This window comes from Micropterus salmoides, unplaced genomic scaffold, assembly GCF_014851395.1.
Source record: "Micropterus salmoides isolate LMB-PRFRI ecotype aquatic unplaced genomic scaffold, ASM1485139v1 Ms_hic_scaffold_11, whole genome shotgun sequence".
Classification (NCBI taxonomy): Eukaryota; Metazoa; Chordata; class Actinopteri; order Centrarchiformes; family Centrarchidae; genus Micropterus; species Micropterus salmoides.
The window spans coordinates 8,737,685-8,742,855 of record NW_024040152.1 but is presented as its reverse complement, the minus strand read 5'-3'; the positions used below and the strand labels follow the sequence as shown (position 1 = coordinate 8,742,855).

Here is a 5,171-nt window from a genome sequence, read left to right as displayed (position 1 = left end):
GTGAGTGCATGTGGAGGAGAGTCAGAGGAGGTGCGCACTTAAGTGATGTGAGGTGTCAGTCAGTGAGGGATCTAATGATCTGCCTCTCAAGTTATCAAGAGGAGTAACTGCCTCTGTTGTGTCATTTTCAGTGTGCTGAGTATTATTTGTCATCACTGTTTTGTTTCATTTTGATATTTACTCTTGCAACCAAACAATGTTTTCTGACTGTATGGAGCTTATTTTATTTCCCACTCTGGATTCTGAAGAGTCATGGCAGGTATATTACATTTTACTTTGCCACAACAACAGCACAGTTCCTCACCGACACCTGCCTTGTCTCGCAGTCCGAGATCTCTAAGAAGAGCTTTCCTAAAAGGTCACCCCCATAAAAACTAACCCTCAGGTCCTCACGCCGCTGAACAAAAGAGGCTGCCATGCCATGTACTGTGATGGTTTGTGCTAAATGAACAAACACACCTCCTGCTTGTTGCTCATCAATCATTAATCATGGCGGTATTTTAAAATGTCAGCATTATCAACCACTAGAAGTCCAATATCCGCCCCCTGACTGGTTTCATTCCCCCCGCTGCCCCAGTTTACCACCCCCTACACTGACATAGACTTTAATCAAAAAACACATTATTTATCTTTGTAAAAAAACGGTTCTATTTGGGCCTTGTTGCTGCACGTCCCAATTGTTACTCTGACAGTTTTTACCCAAAAGGAACCATTTTTCCCAACAATGGGATGAGTGGAGACACATGAAAACAATTACTGGATATCCCCACTGCCTCTTCTTCTGAGGGTTATTATCAATCATGCTGCAAGACAGATGCCTGCAGAGTGGCCGGGGACCCAAACAGTTAAGTGTACTGGGACTGGTTAGAAATTTGCTTCAAGCTTTATTCTGATTGGTGTACAAGGCTCTGCATTGGAATCCTGTTAAACAGAATAGCAGGGAGAGAGAGTGAGTAAGTGTGTGTGTGTGTGTGTGTGTGTGTGTGTGTGTGTGCCCGCACGGCTGTGTGTGAGAGAGAGGGAGAGTTGGCATGGCAACACAGTTACTCTTGAAGCAAACCACAGAAACAAATAAGGCTTCAGCTCTGTGAAAATATGTGTGCAAATTCATATGCTGGATGTATGCAGAGACGATAGTACAGTGCATGCTTATTCACATTCTGTTATTCATAAACCTTGTTCTTTGCAATCAAATGCTTAACAGATGTAAATGTATGTCTGTGCATCCTATGATTACAATTGTAGTGAAGCAGGCGGCTGCAGATGTAGCAGCCATAAACATAAAGCTAAAGCTGTTGCATGAACAGATTTCATAGGGATTGGAAAAAATCACTCCTCGTGCTTCAGGAGTCGCTTGCGCCTCCGGCTCGAGAAATAGATGCAGATCCTTTGAATAGAGCAGCTCAAGGAGGCTGGTATAACATTGTCTGAGTGACGCTGGCTAATTCCTTGAATTAAGTGAAGGGGGGATGCTATTGCTCCTGCTCTGGGTACAGTGTGTCTGGAATGTGGTTTTCTTACCTCCTGATTGCAAGCGTTCTTCACCTGGCTGGAATAGTAATGAGGCTCTTACCCTTTGAGAGGGAGAGAAAAGCAAACATAAGAAAAGACATTAATTAGCGATCATTTTTACATCCAGTTATTACTACTCACTCGTCAATCTTGTTTGGTCAGAGAACAAATCTCCACCTTCTCTTTGTTTAGCTGTGAGATTAAGACAAGGGCGTAACCGGCCCTTTGTTTGCTTGCGTCTTAAGATCCAGGCTGGAGTAGCGTGATTATACAGCTGACTCTATTGACCTGAATTTATTATGATGACAAACTTTTAGTGCGTCTTTAAAGTCAAACAGCAGCATTGAATACAAGATATGCATGCAAGTTGGCAAACAGGTGCCTAAACACACACAGACACACGCTCATACACACACACACACACACACACACACACACACACACACACACACACACACACACACACACACCAGTTTGTGACCATAGAGTCGGGAGTATCAAGCTATGTCCTCAGCTTGTTCAACATCATACAATATTCATGAAGCTCAACACTTAATCCCAGCCTGTCCTTTTAATGGATGCAGATACCCTGTGGTAGCAGAACGGCTTGTTTCTATGGCTATTCTGGCGACAGCATCAGACTATTTACAGCCTTCTGAGATCTACACACGAACAGACGCGCACACACACTCGCACAGTATGTGCAGACACACACTCTCTGCGCAGGCCGTTGCCATGGATATATCAAAGCCGAGACTGCAAACTTTGATCAATTATTAACAGTGATGGAGTGAGACAGTGGAGATACAGAGAAGTGGCGAAACAAGGTGCTTTCCTCACTTCCGCCCTTTACTTTAATTGGCAGCCGTGCCACAATTCCTCATCCACTGTGGCATAACCAGTATTCGTCACTGGTTCCTCATGCATGTCCATTGGCATATGAGACCGGAGTAGGGTGCCAGATGTAATTATGAGGAAATTAGGAGATGTAGCTGAGCGTGCTTTGAGATTCAATACATAGGCTGTCCCCCAGGCCCTTATCTTATCCCCTCCTCACACTTTTTATATCATTCAATCTGGAGTGTAATTAGAGTGTATTATGAGGAGTCAGTGTCTTCTCCCGTTCTTCCCAGCCCAGGGAACCTTCACTTGCTTTCAGAAAGTTCTCTCATGCTGGGTTTGACTGATTGAAAAGGCTACGTAGGCATGTTACCATCAACACTGATGTTGGCTCAGGGAATTTCAGCACCGATGACAGTGACAGAAGTGGTGGTACAATGTCATGTATGTGTAGCTGTATGTATTTTTATGACTGTGTACACACACTTGCACTAATCTGTATGTGTGTGTGTGTGTGTGTGTCCGTGAACATGAATGGCATCGGGGGCCATCAACCCAGGCACTCTCATGAGCCGAGGAGGGCTAGAAATGAAAGTGGAAATACTGATGACCCCAGGGGGTTATAGAAGACAGACCTCTAAGAATAGCACAGATTCCTCAGCCTTTATTGCACACCTGCCAACACCCCTATTTTCTTTTAATATTTTTCATAACGGAGACTGTGTGCTTTTTCACCTCTTACTGCACCGTGTTCCCATTTTGTTACCAAAGGTTTAATTTCTTACGCATGTTGAAACATGAATGACTGAAAGGTTCAACTATAGAGTCTGAAGCTGTTTTGCAGTGGTGTTCAATAATAGACCACCTTCATTATATACCTTAACAGCCTGTTAACCTTTTCATTTTTAGGTTAAGGTGGGAACATGGCATAAGTAACTGTAAGGGGTAAAACAACTGCTCGTTGAAAGACAAAGTCAAGTTCAAGTTCAGTTGTTGCTTTTGCTCCGAGCTGCAATGGATGGTATTAATGGCAAAAAAAGTCTTTGTTTTAGCATAATGTTCCACATTTAGAATTCTGAAACACCCTTATTTTATACGGGATGATTAAGGCACATTTAAGCTTTTTAAGGGATGTTTATCTGCTAGTGATTTGCAATGATTATAACCCAATTAAACTATCTGACTGTGCTTTTTCACCTCTTAATGCACCGTGTTCCCATGTTGTTACTGTTAAACCAAAGGTTTAATTTATTATCCTCATAGAAACACATGACTGATTAAAAGGAATGCTAACTATGGCATCTCATACGGTTTTGCAATTGTGTTCAAGAATAGAACCTCTTCATTAACACTGTATAACATAACAGCCTGTAAGTAATTGTAACAACCTAATTGATTCCTTGAAACACCAAAACCAATTTTAAGCTGTTGCTTTTGCTCTTCTTGTTGCTGTGACATAAACGATAAAAGGGTTTAATTGCAATATTTAAGGCTGTGTCTGAAATCACCCACTACTCGCCCTTTTGTAGTGCTGTCCGAATGTATAGTGAGAATTATTATGCCCTATATAGTCCACTCAATGTATCCCAGAATGCATTTTGCAAAGCAGTGTACAACCGATGGTCACTAACCAAGCCCTATATACCATCATGCATCGTGATGATAGAAAAAACTGATTAACAGCGCCGAAGTAATGGGAAAGTGTTGTTTTAATAATGCGAGTGAGCTCATAGGGGGTAGGGAGTATTGAATTAGTGGGGATTTCGGGCACAGCCTAGGTCTTTATTTGAACGGCCTGTTCCGTAATCTTACAAATTAAAGAAAATGTTAGCCATTACATTCAAACATCTAATGGAGACTTATACAGGAGGGATTTTAAAGCTTTTTGTGGGTGTTTGTCCACTAGTGATTGGATTTGGCGTTACTTAACCAATCAATAAAACAGTTTTTCTCAGTAACGCATGCACTTACCTATAATACTATTTTTTTTAATTGAACCTCTGCGCCAAGCTGCTTCTGTGACTATATTAAATCTTAGAAAAACATTAATCAAAATATATAAAACATTCTAAAATATTTCTGTCTAATGGCAAAATTATCTGTAGAAAATAACACTGACCGAACAAGTCAAGGGATAACATTTTGTCTTGGTGAAAATACTTGCAATTTGTTCTATGTCTGTTTTTTGTCATGTTTGTTGAAATACTCAACAATCAATAAATCAAATGCTCTGGCACAAAAACGAAAAAATACGGCATCTGTGGCTGTAGGACTGTAATAAGAACAGCTTTATCTGGTCTGAATGAAATTAATGACTTGCCTATGTTCCTGTCTACTGCCCTGCCTACCTACCTGTGTGCACTTTGTGCACTCCAGGCACATGAAAATGTGTTTTGGGGGAGTGGCTTTGGAGTGAGGCCTAAAGGGATTTTTTTCAGTTGAATACTTTAAATATTTAGCTGTGTCTAGTTTCTCCAACCTTGCATACCCTAGCTTTAAATAACCATCTCAAGGTCAGAATCTGCCCTTTTTAAAAATTCTAATTTCTACATGTTATAAGTAGCGCATAATGTATTAATCAAGCTGTTATTAAAAGCTGTGATGTTTGGTGGTAATGATAGATTGATTGTGTGATTCAAAGATAATCAGCATAGGCAATGAATTACCACTCATCAGGGTATGGTTAAAAACACTGTTAACACCAGAAAGCTAACAACCTTCTTGTCAGCATGCACCCAGCCCACAGCCACAGTGACAGAGAACACAAACAACCTTCCGGAAAGACAGTATTTAAAAAGGTCTGTTTATCAGTCTGCATC

At 41.1% G+C, this 5,171-nt stretch overlaps 1 protein-coding gene across 1 annotated transcript in view; it reads left to right on the top strand.

Moving 5' to 3' along the window:
- gabbr1a (gamma-aminobutyric acid (GABA) B receptor, 1a) overlaps positions 1-5,171 on the top strand; it is a 73,657-nt gene that overhangs the window by 19,792 nt on the left and 48,694 nt on the right.